Source organism: Chiloscyllium plagiosum, unplaced genomic scaffold (assembly GCF_037043375.1).
Source record: "Chiloscyllium plagiosum isolate Xiang-an unplaced genomic scaffold, Cpla_swu_hap1 HiC_scaffold_18, whole genome shotgun sequence".
NCBI lineage: Eukaryota > Metazoa > Chordata > Chondrichthyes > Orectolobiformes > Hemiscylliidae > Chiloscyllium > Chiloscyllium plagiosum.
The window spans coordinates 68579696-68598582 of NW_028270156.1; the positions used below are offsets into that span (position 1 = coordinate 68579696).

An 18887-nucleotide genomic window follows, 5' to 3' on the forward strand; every position below is an offset into this window, starting at 1 on the left:
TCCTGTTCTGATTTGCTTTTCTAAAATACAGCACCTCATATCTCCATCTGCCACTCCTCAGCCAATTGGCCCATCTGATCAAGATCCTGTTGTAATCTGAGGTAACCCTCTTCACTGTCCACTGCACCTCCAATTTTGGTGTCATCTGCAAACTTACTAACTGTACCTCCTATGTTCACATCAAAATCATTTGTATAAATGATGAAAAGCAGTGGACCCACCACCGATCCTTGTGGCACTCCACTGATCATAGGCTTCCAGTCTGGAAAGTAACCTTCTACCACCACCCTCTGTCTTCCACTTTCAAGCCAGTTCTGTATCCAAATGGCTAGTTCTCCTTGTTTTTCATGAGATCTAACCTTGCTAACCAGTCTCCCATGGGGAACCTTGTCGAAAGCCTTACTGAAGTGCATATCGATCACATCCAACATATAGATCTGCCCTCATCAATCCTCTTTGTTACTTCTTCAAAAAACTCAATCAAGTTTGTGAGACATGATTTCCCACACACAAAGCCATGCTGACTATCCCTAATAAATCCTTGCCTTTCCAATTACAAGTAACTCCTGTCCCTCAGGATTCCCTCCAACAACCTGCCCACGACTGATGTCAGGTTCAATGGTCTATAGTTCTCTGGCTTTTCCTTATCACCCTTCTTAAATAGTAGCAACAAGTTAGCCAACCTCCAGTCTTCCAGCACCTCACCTGTGACTATTGATGATCCAAATATCTCAGCAAGAGGCCCAGCAATCACTTCCTTAGCTTCCCAAAGAGTTCTCAGGTACACCTGATCAAGTCCTGGGGGATTATTCACTTTTATGAGTTAAGACATCCAGCACCTCCTCCTCTGTAATATGGACATTTTTCAAAATGCCACCATCTATTTGCCTCCATTCTATATCTTCCATGTCCTTTTCCACAGTAAACACCGGTGCAAAATACTCATTTAGTATCTCCCCCATCTCCTGTGGCTCCACACATAGGTCACCTTGCTGATCTTTGAGGGGCCCTATTCTCTCCCCAGTTACCCTTTTGTCCCTAATGTATTTGTAAAATCCCTTTGGATTCTCCTTAACCACATTTGCCAAAGCTATCTCATGTCCCCTTTTTGCTCTCCTGATTTCCCTCTTAAGTATACTCCTACTGCCTTTATACTCGAAGGATTCACTCGATCTATCCTGTCTATACCTGACAAATGCTTCCTTCTTTTTCTTAACCAAGCCCTCAATTTCTTTAGTCATCCAGCATTCCCTATACCTACCAGCCTTTCCTTTCACCTTAACAGGAATATACTGTCTCTGGACACTCATCATCTCATTTCTGAAGACTTCCCATTTTCCAGCTGTCCCTTTACCTGCGAACATCTGCCCCCAGTCAACTTTTGAAAGTTCTTGCCTAATCCAGTCAAAATTAACCTTCCTCCAATTTAGAACTTCAACTTTTAGATCTGGTCTATCCTTTTCCATCACTATTTTAAAACTAATAGAATTATGGTTGCTGGCTGCAAAGTGCTCCCCCACTGACACCTCAGTCACCTGCCCTGCCTTTTTTCCCAAGAGTAGGTCAAGTTTTGCACCTTCTCTAGTAGGCATATCCACATACTGAATCAGAACATTGTCTTGTACACACTTAAATTCCTCTCCATCTAAACCCTTAACACTATGGCAGAGCCAGTCTATATCCGGAAAGTTAAAATCCCCGACCATAACCACCCTATTATTCTTACATATAGCTGAGATCTCCTTACAAGTTTGTTTCTCAATTTCCCTCTGACTATTAGGGGGTCTATAACACAATCCCAATAAGGTGATCATCCCTTTCTTATTTCTCATTTCCACACAAATAACTTCCCTGAATGTATTTCCAGGAATATCCTCCCTCAGTACAGCCGTAATGCTATCCCTTGTCAAAAATGCCATTCCCCCTCCTCTCTTGCCTCCCTTTCTGTCCTTCCTGTAGCATTTGTGTCCTGGCACATTCAGCTGCCAGTCCTGCCCATACCTGAGCCACGTATCTGTAATTGCTATGATATCCCAGTCCCATGTTCCTAACCATGCCCTGAGTTCATCTGCCTTCCCTGTTAGGCCCCTTGCATTGAAATAAATGCAGTTTAATTTATCAGTCCTACCTTGTTCTCTGCTTTGTTCCTGCCTGCCCTGACTGTTTGACACACTTTTTCCTAACTGTTCCAGTCTCAGTTTGATCTCTTTACTCACTATTTCCCTGGGTCCCACTCTCCCATCTGACTAGTTTAAATCCTCCCAAGCAGTTCTAGCAAATCTCCCTGCCAGTATATTAGTCCCCTTGCAATTCAGATACAATCAATCCTTCTTGGACAAGTCACGTTTACCACAGAAAAGATTTCAATGATCCAGGAATGTGAACTCTTCTCCCCTGCACCAGCTCCTCAGCCATGCATTCATCTGCTCTATCCTCCTATTCCTGCCCTCACTAGCTCATAGCACCGGGAGTAATCCAGATATTACTACCCTCGAGGACCTCCTTTTTAATTTCCTGTCTAACTTTCTATATTTTCCCTTCAGAATCTCATCTTTTTCCCTTCCTATGTTGCTAGCTCCAATGTGTACAATTACCTCCTGCTGGTTCCTCTCCTCTTTGAGAACATTCTGCACACTCTCTGATATCCTTGATCCTGACACCATGCAGGCAAAACACCATTCTGATTTTTCGCTGTTGACCGCAGAAACCTCTGTCTGTGCCTCTGACTAGAGAGTCCCCATCACAATTGATTGCTTGGAACCTGACATAGACCTGATTACATTCGAGCCAATACCAGAAACTTGGCTGTTTGTGCTACATTCCCCTGAGAGTTCACCCCCCCCCCACATTTTCCAAAACAGCATACTTGTTTGAGATGGGGACAGCTATAGGAGACTCCTGCACTACCTGACTCCCTCCCCTACCTTTCCTGGAGGTAACCCATTGCCTGACTGTATCTGCGGCTTTTCTCCCTTCCTATAACTGCCATCCATCACATGCATAGCTCTTATAAATTCCTCATTGCCTCTAACTGCCACTCGAACCGATCCATGCAATCTGATAGGATGTGTCTTTGGTTGCGAATCCTGCACACATAATAACCAGTAACATGAAAACTCTCCCTAAACTCCCACATCCAACAGGAAGAGCACATCACTCTACTAAAGGCTACCTCTGCTTCTTCACAATCCACAGACCCAGAAGTCTTCTCTAAAAAGGCTAATAAGTATTAAGTATTAACCATCACTGAGTATTTATGGCTTATATTTTTAAAATTTAATCAAGAGATCTCAATAAAACGTAAGAATGAACACACTACTCAGTAATGTATTCATATATATTAATTTCCCAATGTTCATTAACGGAATATGTGCTGATTAATCACAGAGTACGACCTATATCGCAGTAAATTTTCAGCGTTCTATAAGGATTGAGTTTAAAATGAAACACCCTGATATTGTACAAGCATGCACAGTGTTTCTCCTCATAGTGACATTGAACTACCTAGAACAGCTTCAAGTTATTCTCAATACTTAGAATAACAGGACAAATCAAACTTCTCTTCTCATACAAAAAGAACAAGTGATCAGCTTAAAAGTTGCATCCACTTATTAGAACACTGCATCCTTTTTTTGTAAACACCACTGACAATTACTCCAAGTGTGTGAGAGGCAACCGTAGCAGGCACCTACTGGAACAAGTACATCTACTAGGGCAATCGTAAAACGCCAAACCACAACTTCATAATCAACTGTAAACAGCCACCCAGGATGGATCACAGTTCTTCTTGTGACACAGGCAGCAGCAGCAGAGACTGGACATATCCAAGTGCATGCAGAGTGGCAGACGCGATGTTAACCAACCGGGCAATTCTGCATATTTTTGCTTTACTTCCTGCCACCTTATAAGGGAATGCCTTTACTTCACTGATTCACTTGTGACAATGTAGTGGAAACACGCCTGACGTGTCATCAGTGAAAGGAAGGGAAAGTGCTCTAGAAATTCTTCTAGAATTCTCTGAAGTGACAAAACATGCAGAAATTTTCCTTCTTGCCTTTTGGCTTCTGAGTCCCCTCTCTTCTACTGCTTAATTTCTTACAGTTGGTTCATTTTAGTCCCAAGTACAAATGAACTGCTAGTTTGAAACCTCCATGGCTCACTTTCTGATCACACCTGCTCTCTGCTTTTCTGAATGAGAACTGCCTCTTTGTTCAAATGAGCTTGCAAATATCTGGATTTACGTGGACACCAAGACTATGCAGTAGCAGTCTGATTTGGCCAGTGGCAATAAGCAGATGAAATTGTATTGGCTGCCTGTTGCAAAAGGGAATTAAATATCAGGTGCTGTGAATGGGTGACCAGTCAATACTCTATTGGACTTGAAATTCTATCCCGATGTTTCTGCACTACAGTCCACCCTGTCTCTCTGATCTGCTGCTCTGGTGCTTACATTTCCTTTGCTGAGCCACTGACTCGTCTACTTGTTTTTCAGATTCTGCTGCGTTCTGACTCCTGGCCAGAAGCTCACTGTTTCATGTTTTCTGGAGGTTTTTGTAATTTCCAACTTTGCCACTATATTTTTCTCTGCGATGATAACTGATTCGGCAACACCTCTTGGATTTCATTGTCATTAATGGTCCTCTCACACAACGCGTCATCCAAACCTCTCTACTCTTTAAATAGCTCTTGGCTTTCACTTGCTGACCACACTGATCTCTGCAGAACTTGGACAACGATACGTCTTTGCCTCACTCCGACTCCAAAGCTCACTATCACCTCCAACAGCAATTAGGATTGACCACCCCCCCCCCCCGCCAATGCTACCCAGATCCCAAGAATCAATAAAAGACATTTCTCCAGTTTTCAGTCTGGTTATGCACAACCTTCACTTCACTGTGAAGCCCCAGATTTCAATGAATCCATTACTTACCTTCAAATTAGCCATTCTCCAGTACAGCTTTCCTCTCCACTCCGCAAAGTCCAAGGGATACAGATTTGAAAGAATGTGGCACACAACTGGTTTCAGCATTTACTACCAAACCCTGCTCAAAGCAATGATGACGACAAGCTGTCTGCTGCAGGATCACTCTGGGTATGCAAAAGATAATCCCCCGCTTCTTTCCTCTCCTGGCAGGCATGATATTGAACCCATTTCCTGTCTTCTCCAAGTGCTTAAGGCACATCGAGCCTGCTTCACCATCCAATATAACGCATGAGCATCTAAAGCAACTCTACCTTTCTGCACTACCTATACACATTTGATTTCCTTAGCATCTAAAAATCTGTATACCTCTATTGTGAACATACTCAACAACAAAGACATTTCCTCCCCTTCCCCAGTCCTTCAGGTCAAACTTCCTATAAGGTTTGCCTGCACTAACCCTAAACTTTAATTTCTCTACTTGCTCTCTTGCCTGTCCTCATGTCTCCTCCCATCCCCAAGAATTCATTTTCCATGAGACCTACATCCTGCTCTCTAGACATTACTCTGAAACAAATGCTGATGACTTCCCAATTCCCACATCAGCTGATATTATTACCTTTTTTTCCCTCCTTAGGTGCCACCCCCCCCTCCCCACCTTCAAATCTGCTTGTCATTATCCACCTCTGTGTTTCAGCCTGAACTGGAATATTGCATCTAACGCCAAGCACCATACTTTACATTCTCTATATATTTGAAATCATCCAAAACTTGCCACCCAGTGTTCTAACTCAGACTAAGTCTTCTTTATCCTTTGACCCTGTTCTCGCTGACCACACTAACTCTCAGTTCAACAATATCTTAGTCTTAAAATTCCCATTCGTGCTTTCAAATTTCTCCATGGGTTTGCTCTCCACGCCCCCCCCCCCTCCCAAACTCTTCCGGTCCCAAAAACATAGCAATATCTTCAACCCATTTTAATCACTTCAGCAACGTGGCCATCCTTTCAGTGCCCAAGATCTTAAATCTCTAGAAATCTCCCCCCAAACCACTGTCTCCTCTTCCCTCCTTTAAGCTATTAATTAAAGCCTCTCTCTTCAGCCAAGACTTTGGTCACCCATACCAAATCTCCAGTCTCAGTGTCAAGTTTTGTTTATCAATTCAGCGAAGTTCCTTCGATAGTGTTTCTTGAACCAAAAGTTTTCGTTTTTGCTCTCATCTCCACTCTACCCTTGATCTTTCTCTTGTCATGCTCGTCAGCAACTCCACCAACAACTTGTACCAAGCTCAAGTATTGCGGAGGATATACACTTTTGGTAAAGCCTTTTGGCTTGCACTCATCAGGACAACTTATAAGTACCACCACAGTAAAAGGAAAAACAACATTTATACTTTTAAAAATCACACAACACCAGGTTACAGTCCAACAGGTTTATTTGGAAGTACAAGTTTTCAAAGCACTGTTCTTTTGTCAGGTAGCTAGTGGGGCAGAATCATAGGAAACAGAGTTTATAGTAAAAGATCAAAGTGTCATACAACTGATGCAAGGTATTGTCAACAAACCACACAACACTATACACTCTCTCACACACAAGCACACATACATATACACACAGGCCCCCTCTCTCAGACACACACATATACCCACACTCTTGCGCACACCCTCACATGCAAACCCTCCACATTTCGCGCACACACTCACGCACACATGCTCTCTCCCTCACACGTGTACACACACACGCCCGTAAGTCCATGGGGTGAATTTGCATTTGCAGATACATTCTATTTTGTTCAAAAAGCGCACAATTTGGAGGCAGTCAGTCCATGCGACATTTTATCAATTTGGAAACAGAATTAGTCTGATACAAGGTTGGGATACAGACAGACCCTAACATCACACCTTTAACGCATTGTCTGAGCTGAGATGTAACTTTTTCTTATAAAAACTTACGTTACCTTGGGAATGTGACTTGAAAGAAGTTCTGGGATTTACATATTAATCAATCCAAACCTGCATTCCCATTCTAAGTTATTAAAGACTTAACTATCTAGGTTTGTTCAACATATTGCATCAGCTGTATGACACTGATCTTTAACTATAAATTCTGTGTCCCATGATCCTGCACAACTAGCTATCTGATGAAGGAGCAGCGGTCTGAAAGCTTGGACTTCCAAATAAGCCCGTCGGACTGTAACCTGGTGTTGTGTGATTTTTAATTTTGTCCGACACCAGCATCTCCAAATCAACATTTATATTGTACAAGAGGAGAGTGCTGATTGGTTGGCAAGTGGTCTCTGACTGGTAGAGGCTTTAACATGGAGAATGCATCAGTTAGTGATAACTGATAGTTAACTGCCAAGCTTTGTTTAGATTTTAAATCAAGGGCATGTTGATTCTGATTGGTCAAAGCACTGCTCTGAGAAACTAACCATATTTTGATTGTCACCTATTTAGGAATGACAGTTGGCTTGCAGTGAGCCACATTCACATGTACTTCACACGACACATAATAATACACAAAGCCCTTTGCAGACAGAAAGATCATGAACATACACTGCACCTGCTTTAACCAACAAATAATTCTGCTCTATTAAAAAAAACGTTCCCACTAAACCTCTTATGGGTTCCAATCCATGTTTTATGCTCGAGCTCAATAGCAAATTTCCACAAATTAAAAAGGATGCAACACTGGTCAGCCAGATCCACAGTGAATGTTTCGCAGTCTAGAGCAAGAACCCTGGTTAAACCCGTCTGCTTCTCAATACCAGTGCCTGCAGTTGCCTAACTTCATTCCAGTTAACACTGCATGATGTTACACAATCATAAAGTTTTCAATATAACTCTTCAAATAATAATTCCATGCAAAAACCATGCTTACTTTGGACCTAGTCGGCACTGTCTTTGCAAACTTTTCCTTTTGTGCTCTGAGCGGTTTTGAGAAGTAGCTGAACTTTAGGATGTGGTTTAATGGAACACCACCTCTTTTCCGTTTTTCTATAGTTCAATTCACCTCGAAAGCGTCACTTCCGCCCACAGTACAACACTTGTCTTCATTATAATACAGATGCATTTACTACGCTGTCAATGTGTAGTTTCACTTAAAATGCAGCTCAGTGAATATGATACATGAAATATAAGGTAATGTGTTACAAGTAGACGAGTGTGTATTATACTTAAAACTAATTGGATCAACATAGCCATTTCCTGCACTTCAGCAGTGGCTACACTTAAAGTACTTCAGTGGCCAGATGTGAGCTTCAGGACATCCTGGGGACATGGAAGACCCTATATAAATGCAATTCTTTATTTTTGCTGACAAGTAGTTAATATGGGATATTTTACCTTGTACTTATCCATTATTGTGTTAATTTTGACAAGCAGGTAAAAGTAACTTACACATATGCAGAATTTCCCCTGTTTCCATTATACATTCCACTTATGTGCTAAAGCTTAGGGGTATAGAGATATTGGTCATACTCTTCAGCTGCCTGAGAGCAATCCAATGTGTCCTGCAGTAATCAAGAGCTGATTTTATAATTATTCTAGGTGCAAGAATAGAACCCATTAGGATCTGGACATAGACATTCAATCTGTCACAAATGCTCCTGCAAAATTTTTATTCATTACCACAGAATTGACAAAGGAGGGAGGCTATATTAGACTGGCATACAAACAATAAACCAGATGCAAGAGTATATCTGATGAACCAAATAGCCTCCTTCTTCACTGTAAAATCTTACAACTCTATAATTTAGCTAACAGTACCAAATGTAATCAAATGATAATCAAACGCAATCAAATTCAAAATTAATGTTTGAAAAGGAAGTAAACCAAAGGATTTATTTAGATTCTAGATTTAGTTAAGGGCAGTCTGAACAGGATGAGTTAGTCAGAAATTCACAGTAAACAGATCAAATCTGTTAACAAGTAAAACAACAAAAGATTATGATATGATTGTAACACTATTGGCAAATGGAGTTTAATTTGGATAAATGTGAAGCATTGCATTTTCATAATACAACAAATCAAACAAGGACAAACTTAGACAATTAATGGTAGAGCCCTGGGTTTGTGTTGTTGAACAGAGACACCTAAGGATTCAGGTATGTAATCCTCAGCAGAAGAAGATAGGAGATTAAGGTAAATAGACAGGTCCTCTAATTGGTAGGATGTGACAAATGGTATCACAGAAGGATCTGTGGGGAAACCTCAACTATTCTTTCATTAATGAGTCCAATGGGATTAAAAAGCCACATATTCTGATTTATTGATAACATAAGGCAAAGAGGCATTGTAAGCAGCGTAGATGGAAACATAAAACTTCAAAGGGATATTAATGGATTTAGTCATTTTTCTTTTAAGATGAGGAGGAGCCGGTGTTGGACTAAGGTGGATAAAGTTAAAAATCACACAACACCAAGTTATAGTTCAACAGGTTTATTTGGAAGCACTAGCTTTCAGAGTGCTGCTCCTTCATCAGGCAGCTGTAGAACGGGATCATAAGACACAAAATTTACAGCAAAAGATTACAGTGTCATGCAACTCAAATGATATATTGAACAAAACTAGATTGCCGTTAAGAATAGGTTTGTTCAATATATCATTTCAGTTGCATAACACTAATCCTTTGCTATAAATTCTGAGTCTTATGATCCCGTTCTACAGAAACCTGATGAAGAAGCAGCACTCCAAAAGCTTCCAAATAAACCTGTTGGACTCTAACCTGGTGTTGTGTGATTTTTCTTCTTTTATTCATGAGATATGTACATTACTGGATAGGCTAGTGTTTGTTGCCCATCCAGTGGGTAGCTAAGAGTCAACCAAACTGCTATATATGTCTAGAGTAATGTGTAAGCCAGACCAGATAAGGATTGCAGATTTTTTCCCCAAAAGGATATGAGTGACCCAGCCATCTTTGTTTAATAACAAGTGACAGTGGTTGCCATTAGATAGCTTTTTTCCAAATTCCAGACTAATTCTGAATTCAAATTTCACCACGTGCCAATACGTTACCAAAACACCAGCATGGAGCTCTGGACTACTTGTCCAATTATATTACCACAATGCCACCAGCTCCTTACAGTGAATGAGTTCAGTTGTGGCAAATGGATTTCAATGTAGGCAAGTTAGAGGTCAACCCTTTGAACTGAAAAAGTGGAGACTGATGTATTTTCTTAAGCAGGTAAAATGATGTGCAGTTGAGATACAAACAAACTTAAGGCACTCATGTATAGAGATTAAAATATAGTGAACAAAGATGAGCAAAAAGTCTTATGCAATGCTGATCTTTAAATCTAGGACACTAAAGGGGTAGAAGTAAGACTGTAGTTACTCAAAGTCCTGGGTATTGTTGTCAATTTTGGCAATCACACCTTAGAAAAGATAGACTGGCAATGAATGAAGTACAATGCAGGTCTACTCAAATGATAAACAAGGTAAAAACAATGACTGCAGATGCTGGAAACCAGATTCTGGATCAGTGGTGCTGGAAGAGCACAGCAGTTCAGGCAGCATCCGAGGAGAAGCGAAATCAATGCTCCTTCGCTGCTCCTCGGATGCTGCCTGAACTGCTGTGCTCTTCCAGCACCACTAATCCAGAATCAAATGATAAACAGACTGCAATGATTAAATGAGGACAGATTACAAAGAAAGGCTAGTATTCCCCGAAATATAGATAGTTAAGGGTGATTTGATTAAAGCTTTTGAGATATTAAGGGGGAACTCAATAGAGTAAACAGAAAATATTTCTGCTGGTTGAAGACCTAGTCTGAAAGCTAGGGAATAGGCCTATCAGGAACAAGATTAGACAACCCTTCTAAATGCAAAACATAGAAACACAAAATGTAGAAATTAGGAAGAGAAGCAGGCCAATTGGCCCTTCAAGCTTACTTCACCATCTGAGAAGTCAGGGCCGATCTGGTTGTGGTCTGAACTCCATATTTCTGCCTTCCCCCTCAGAACCCTTAACCTCTTTGCGCTTCAAAAATATATCAACTCGGCCTTAAAAAAATTCAATGACCTAATTTCTTTGGTTTCTTGGGAAAAGAATTCCATCAATTGATAACCACCTGGGGGAAAGGAATTTCATCTGATGTTAAAAGGGACACCTTTTATTCTTAAACAGTGGCCCCAGTTCTAGTCTTCATTCTTCCAATAGCATCAGTTAATGCTGGATCGAGTTGTGATGTTAAATCAGAGACTAATAGATTTCCGTTCACCTGGGGTATTAACTGATATGGGGCAAAGGCAAGAATGTGGAAGTACGTCATGGATCAGCCATGATCTCAGTGAATAGTTAAATTGGCCTAGGAAGCTAAATCATAGAGTCATAGAGATACACAACACAGAAACGGACCCATTAGTCCAACCCATCCATGCTGACCAGATATCTTATATAAACCTAGTCCCATTTGGCCCATATCCCTTTAAATGTTTCAATTTTTCTTTGAAAGATGACATGAAGTACTCCACAAAATAAAATATATTGTTAAGCTTGTCTACTTCACAGGAGTTTGCATATTCTCCCCGTGTCTGCGTGGGTTTCCTCCGGGTGCTCCGGTTTCCTCCCAAAATCCAAAAAAAAAATGTGCGGGTTAGGTGAATTGGCCATGCTAAATTGCCTGTAGTGTTAGGTGAAGGGGTAAATGTAGGGGAATGGGTCTGGGTGGGTTACGCTTCGGCGGGTCGGTGTGGACTTGTCGGGCCGAAGGGCCTGTTTCCACGCTGTAAGTAATCTAATATAATCTAAAAAAAAAACGTATGTGGAACAATCAAAGCAAGTCCCACTTCAACATCTTTCAACTCTCCTCTCAAAATGGGAGCAAAGGTAAGGGGCTCTTTTCCTTTCTTGCGCTGATTTGATTGCTTTTGGCACTGACCCCGCCTAGTACTTTTTACAGCAAAGAACGACTACCTACAAAGTGGCTTCCAGCTCAGGATCTTAGATAACAACCACAAATTCTTGTTTTAAAAGGTTGACGCGTAGCTATTCTTACATTCCAGCCACGGATAAGGGGAACTATTGGTGCTCATTTCACATCAACATGCTGGTAGTACTACCCATGTCCTCCACTCTTGAGCTTGCGGAGATCAAAAAGAACGGTTCTGGCTGTTCTCAAAACGAACAGGAGCCAGTGTGATTACGAGGCTGGAGTTGAGACAACCAAAGCAGGTTTTCAGCTACAGAATTTAACAAACTGGACTGTCTTGAACCTGTACGCAAACGTGTTTTGTTTTAAAATATTTAGAAATAACTTAAAAAAGTTTTTAAAAATCACAACACTAGGTTATAATCGAACAGATTTATTTGGAAGCACTAGCTTTCAGACCACTGCGCCTTCATCACGCGGTTGTGGAGTATAAGATCGTAAGACACAGAATTTATAGCAAAAGTTTACAGTGTGATGCAACTGAAATCTTATATTGAAAAAGACACACGCAGGTTTGTGGGGTGAATTTGTACTTGCAGAAGTACATTTTGTTTTGCTCACAAAATGCATGAATCCATGTAAGATTCTGTAAATCCCTTTTTTAGAAACAGAATCAGTCTGAACACTGGGGCACAAACAGCCTCACACAGGGCACCTCACACCTTCAATGCATTGTCTGGGCTGACATGGCATCTATTGTTAAAGTTCACTTGAGAACTTTCATACAAAAGATACTAAGGTAGGCAGAGTTGTGGATAGTGCCGAAGGCTGTTGTCGGTTACAGTGGGACAGAGATAAGATGCAGAGCCGGGCTGAGAAGTGGCAAATGGAGTTTAGTGTGGAAAAGTGTGAGGCAGTTCACTTCAGTAGAAGTAACAGGAATGCAGAGTGTTGGGCTAGTGGTAAAATTCTTGGCAGCATAGATGAACAGAGAGATCTCAGTGCCCAGGTGCATAAATCCCTGAAAGTTGCCACCCAGGTCGATAGGGTTGTTAAGAAGGCATATAATGTGTTGGAGTTTATTGGTAGGGCGATTGAGTTTCGGAGCCACAAGGTCACGCTTCAGCTGTACAAGACGCTGGTGCGGCCACATCTGGAGTATTGCGTACAGTTCTGGTCACCGCATTATGGGAAGGATGTGGAAGCTTTGGAAAGGGTTCAGAGGAGATTTACTAGGATGTTGCTTGGTATGGAAGGAAGGTCTTACGACGAAAGGCTGAGGAAGCTGAGGCTGTTTTCGTTGGAGAGAAGAAGGTTGAGAGGTGGCTTAATTGATACATATAAGATAATCAGAGGGTTAGATAGAGTGGACAGTGAGATCCTTTTTCCTCGGATGGTGAAGGCTAACACGAGGGGACATAGCTTTAAATTGAGGGGTGATAGGTTTAAGACAGCTATCAGCGTAATTTCTTTACTCAGAGTAGCAGGGGCATGGAACTGCCTGTCTCCAACTGTAGCAGACTTGCCAATGATAAGGGCATTTAAATGGACACTGGACATACATATGGATAATAATGGAATGGTGTGGCTCAGATGGGCATCAGATTAATTTCGCAGGTCGGCGCAATGTTACTGCGTTGTAACGTTCTATGGTCTAAGTGAAATCGACATGGTCATTCTAAAAGATGAGAGACTTACTAAACAATCCAGGTCTTTTTCAATATATAATTTCAGTTGCATCACACTGTAAACTTCTGCGTCTTACGATCTTATACTCCACAGCCACCTGATGAAGGAGCAGCGCTCTGAAAGCTAGTGCTTCCAAATAAACCTGTTGGACTATAACCTGGTGATGTGATTTTTAACTTTTGATATTGAGAAACTATTGATAACAGGTTATCATCACACGCTTCAGCCACTACAGCTCCACGTTATTGGTGGGAAGATACAATTAAAGGATGATGACTTTGCGTACACAATTTACATTATAACTGTAGAATCCATAATGGAACTATAATAATGCGTAAATGTACAACTTTAAGGCAAGGACTGAATTACTTCTGCACACCACCTAAATATCATCAATCCTCCAATCACACTAGAAAACTCAACTGTTGAATCCCCAAGTTCAATATTTTAGAAGCTCAGCATACCTTATGCAAAGCATAGATACTTCTACATGGTCCTTTTTAAAAACTGACATTTCCTGCAGTCTTCTGTCAAGTTAAAAAGTACACACTTAGGTCACATGTTTGTCATTCTTTAGATGTTCCATTATTAAGATGTCAATCTCCATTGCACAAACTTTTCCTGCCAGATGGCAATTCAGATGCCTCAGCTTGTCAAAGATATGCCAAAAGTATGGTGCTACAAAATCTCCCCAGAACACAGTGAGCAATCACACAATGCATGCACGGGTCACTCGCTGTCCTGCTCTGCCAGGGATGCCCATTTAGTCTCTCCATGGGCCTCAATCTCCTTTTCCTTTGCAGTTAGGTTTTATGCTTTGAAGAACTTTAAAGGAATTGAATTGCCTGAAGACTGGCAGTTGTCATAGCAAAGGACAAGATTGAGAAGAGCAATCTACTCAACATTTCTGACCGAAATATGGTTGCAAACACTGCAGGCTTATCTTTTTCACACACTTGCTGGGCTTCACCATCATTGAGGATGGGAGCGTTCTTGAAGCCTCCTGTAAGTTGTTTAGTTCATAACTGATAGACAGGTAGGAGGCTGGAAGAACACAGCAAGCCATGCAGAGGTGGAGAAGTCGACAGTTCAGGTGTAACCTTTCTTCAGGGCTGGATCTGGGAGGGCGGCAGAGCTTTGGTCTGACCCATGAAAGATTATATTTGATATTTAGTGTGGGATTGTTTAGCCCTGATTGTAATAGGTTGACTTCGTGGTTCAGCATGCACGTAGTCCTGTTGCATACTGCAGCAGGTTCACATTTTGTCACCACATGTCTCTCTCTGGCTTGCTCTTCTACACTTGTGCCATCAAATTTCAGCACCGTACACAGATACTAAGAGTGAAAATGTATCTAATATCGATAAAGTAACATATATACAAATGTCACGTTCAGGTTTCACCAATTAGTGGACAAGGATGTGGATTATAACCTCCAAAGCACAAAGAAAATTTCCAGAATATCAACTTCAGAAAGAGATCTCATTCTGAGGGATTAACTCATCCCATGATTCACCCTAAGCATTTGAAAAAGCACAATCTTCATTAAACACTAACTTGGCTAATTTGATGGAACAGAATTTGACTTAACCTCTCATCCTGATTCCCAGACAGCCAGACTTGTATGTTGCATAGCTTAGCATTTATATTGCTCTGGACTAACATGTGCATTAACATCCTGAAAGCAATGTGGCGGAAAATCTGCTGGATATGTGCTGATATTCTTTCACTGATACGCACTTGCTTCTCACTGACAATTTTACAAAATCAATCTGTTGCCATCTCATTGTGAAGTGGCTCAAAGCAAAAGAGCAGCGTGTTGAAACTGTACAGGTGAACCAAACTCGGAAGGGCCTCAGTAGACTTACTACAAAATCATTACCGACCCAGACCAGCAAAAATACACAGTGCATTACAATGTCTGACTCTCTTGATTGTATGAAGGAGTACATTCTCTGACTTACCACAAGCAGCACAACTGCACATCTGCTATTATAGTCCAGGCATTCGAACAGCACATCTGGCCCAGGGCTTCACAAGTCTCAGTCCAATCATTATATTTCGCTGCACAACAATTCCTGTTCGGGTGTGTCGGATCTGAAGCCTGCAAAACAGACAGGAATTATTGGTCGAGCCAAAGAAGACAGCCATGTAGCTCGTTATGCCTGTCTCAACTACAAAGTCACAGAGAGGTACAGCACGGAAACAGACCCTTCGGTCCAACCCGTCCATGCCGACCAGATATCCCAACCCAATCTAGTCCCACCTGCCAGCATCCGGCCCATTTCCCTCCAAACCCTTCCTATTCATATACACATCCAGATTCTTTTTAAATGTTGCAATTGTACCAGCCTCCACCATTTCCTCCGGCAGCTCATTCTACACACGTACCACCCTCTGCATGAAAACATTGCTCCTCAAGTATCTTTTATATCTTTCCCCTCTCACCCTAAATCTATGTCCTCTAGTTCTGACTGCCCGACCCCAGGGAAAAGACTTTGTCTATTTATCCTATCCATGCCCCTCATAATTTTGTAAACCTCTATAAGGTCACCCCGACGCCCCGGGGAAAACAGCCCAGCCTGTTCAGCCTCTCCCTATAGTTCAAATCCTTCAATCCTGGCAAAATCCTTGTAAATCTTTTCTGATTTCAAGTTTCACATCTTTCCGATAGGAAGGAGACCAGAATTGCACGCAATATTCCAACAGTGGCCTAACCAATGTCCTGTACAGCCTCAACATGACCTCCCAACTCCTGTACTCAATACTCTGACCAATAAAGGAAAGCATACCAAACGCCTTCTTCACTATCTTATCTACTTGAAGTAACAATCTGTATTGTTATACAACCAAAACTGTAATATAATACCCCACTGGATTAGTTTTAAAATACAAAATTTTACACTAAATTACATGAGGGCAAATGATCAAAAACGTGGGCAAAGAAATTGGTTTAAAAGAGCGTTAAAGGAATAGGTGGAGGTCCTCTGATTACTGAACCTTTCACCACAGAGTTTTCCATATATTCCATCAGAACCTTTACGGACCATCAAATCTTCCTCTTTCTATAATTCCAGCTCCTCTAGACTCCCCTACCCCACCAGATAAAGGGTCACCCCTGCGTTATTTCGGGTAAATCTCTTCTGCACTCTCTGTATGGAGATCCCATTGTTGTGTGTCAAAGGGGAGTTCAATTGTCTGGCTGGGACGCAACCAGCAACTACCAAAAATGAGCCACTGTTTATCTCCAGTTCATAAACCGCTGGAGTGAACTGTATTCATTTATTTAGCTTTCCCCACAGTGAAAATCAAAATGCACTGATAACAACAATGAAGATTAATAGCTAAAATGCATCACAAATTCCAGAAAAACAATGTACAATTTCAAATACCGTGAGCCTCATCAGGTAGACTAACTCAACAAGTAGGAAAAAGTGAGCACTGCAGATGCTGGAGATTAGAGCTGAAAAATGTGTTGCTGGAAAAGCGCAGCAGGTCAGGCAGCATCCAAGGAGCAGGAGAATCGACGTTTCGGGCATAAGCCCTTCTTCAAGTCCTCAACAAGAAGTTAACCCTGAACATTAGTAGTTGGCATAATGTTATGAGATGCTTTATATTTAAAATGGTTTGAAATGACATTTTGAAGGGTTGCTGAAAAAGTCATTTATTTAAAGTTTTGCAAGAATAATGCATTTCAAGGCCATCATCTCTTTCTAATTTAAAAAAAATTATCAAAATCCAATCTATTACCAGCAGCAGTATGCTAAGTCAGTTCTAGAATTCTCAGCCTTGTTATCAAATCACTCCTTGACTTATGCCCATCCACAACCCCGTATTCTATACCAGCTCTATAATTCTGTAGAATCTCTGCACTCCTCCTTTTCCGACTTCCCATAATTTTAATTACTGCCCTGTTGACAGCTATGACTTATGCTTTCAAAATCCAAAGCTTTGCATTTTTTTCTATGAACTTCTCTGCTTCTATATCTTCCGAAAAACAAACCCTTTGACCACGTTTTGACCTCTGCCCCAACATCTCCCTAAACAACTGAGTATTTTGTTTTGATAATGCTTTTGTGAACTATATTGGGATGATTTATGTTAAAGGCATTGCATAGAGATGAGTTGCTGTTCTTGCACAAGAGAAGGTATTTATCCCACAAAATGTACTAATCAAGCAGTAATAGTGCTTTACGCAGGCAACGGGGAAATGACTGAGTACTGAGCAGTTGGCAGAATCCCAATATTACTTAATTAGAATTGAAATGGATACACAAGCCCCTTTTGCAGAGTAGCTGTGTTCATGAACCAGAGACCGAGCTGAACCACAAAGTCACGTCTCCATCCATGGACCAGCCAACAGCGGATGATAAAGGCACTGCTTTGGAGAGGATTCCACCACTGACTACTCCTTTTTATTGAGATGACACAGCCTAAACTCCCATCAAACATAAGTATCAACAAATGAACGTAGGAAGAAGCTGCTAGCTTGTGTGTCGAACACTGATTCACTGAATTCCACCCAGTGGCAGCAAGCGAGAGTATTTCTGGCTGAGACAGAGATCACTTGCCTCCTGAACAGATCACAACCAACCCTGTGACCGGGCCTCAGATTTTATCAAAAATGTCTCAACCGGGACCAGCAAATTGCAATCCATAAGTCTCCAACCCTTCATTTAAACTAATAAAAAAAAAGTCAATGACTGAGTGCCAAGCACCACCCCACCCACCACTGACATCTGACCCTCTTCAAAATGCTGTTTATTCAAACCCATCCTCCACCTCCACTAATACATCAGATGTTTATATACGATATGTTAACACAACCTCGGGTGCACCGCCTTCCTCAGTAGCCTATTCCTGCTCAAACAACAGACTCTTCCCCACTCCCTTCCTTTCCCTCACTAACCTGTTCCCCCTGTCCCCCTCCCTCTACCACCCCCTCCCCCTCCCCTCACTCCCTCCCATGTCCCCCCCCCACACACTCCCTCCCCTATAGCCCTGAATCTCTATGCCCTACCTTCCCCCTCCCCACAATCCATCCATCCATCCCCTCACTAACCTGTTCCTCCTCAAACAAGACTCTTCCCCACTCCCTTCCTTTCCTTCACTAACTTGTTACTTCCCTCACCCCCTCCCCTTCCCTCACCCTGTCCCTGTCCCTGTCCCTCTCCCCTCTCCCTCCTCTCCCCCCTCCTCCTCTCGCCCCTCTCCCCCCCCTCCTCCTCCCCCCTCTCCCCCCTCCTCTCCCCCCTCCTCTCCCCCCTCCTCCTCCTCCTCCTCTCCCCTCCCCCCTCCCCCCTCCTCCCCATTGCCGACCATCCCCTCACTAACCTGTTCCCTCTCACTCTCTGTATATTTACAGATTATTCTCTCTGTCCCGCAGCCGCTCACAGGCCTCAGGCCC

General features: G+C 42.0%; 1 protein-coding gene across 2 annotated transcripts in view; it reads right to left on the bottom strand.

Moving 5' to 3' along the window:
• Positions 1 to 18887, bottom strand: part of traf6 (TNF receptor-associated factor 6) — a 53026-nt gene extending 34139 nt beyond the window's left edge. Inside the window, exons 1-2 of one of the 2 annotated variants that reach the window (XM_087996771.1) lie at positions 18815 to 18887; positions 15445 to 15584 (exon numbers count right to left, since the gene is read on the bottom strand). The gene's annotated coding sequence lies outside the window, so the exon portion shown is untranslated. Of the gene's footprint in view, positions 1 to 15444; positions 15585 to 16872; positions 17013 to 18814 lie in introns of those variants that run through there. The other variant, XM_043706225.2, reaches the window with a different exon arrangement.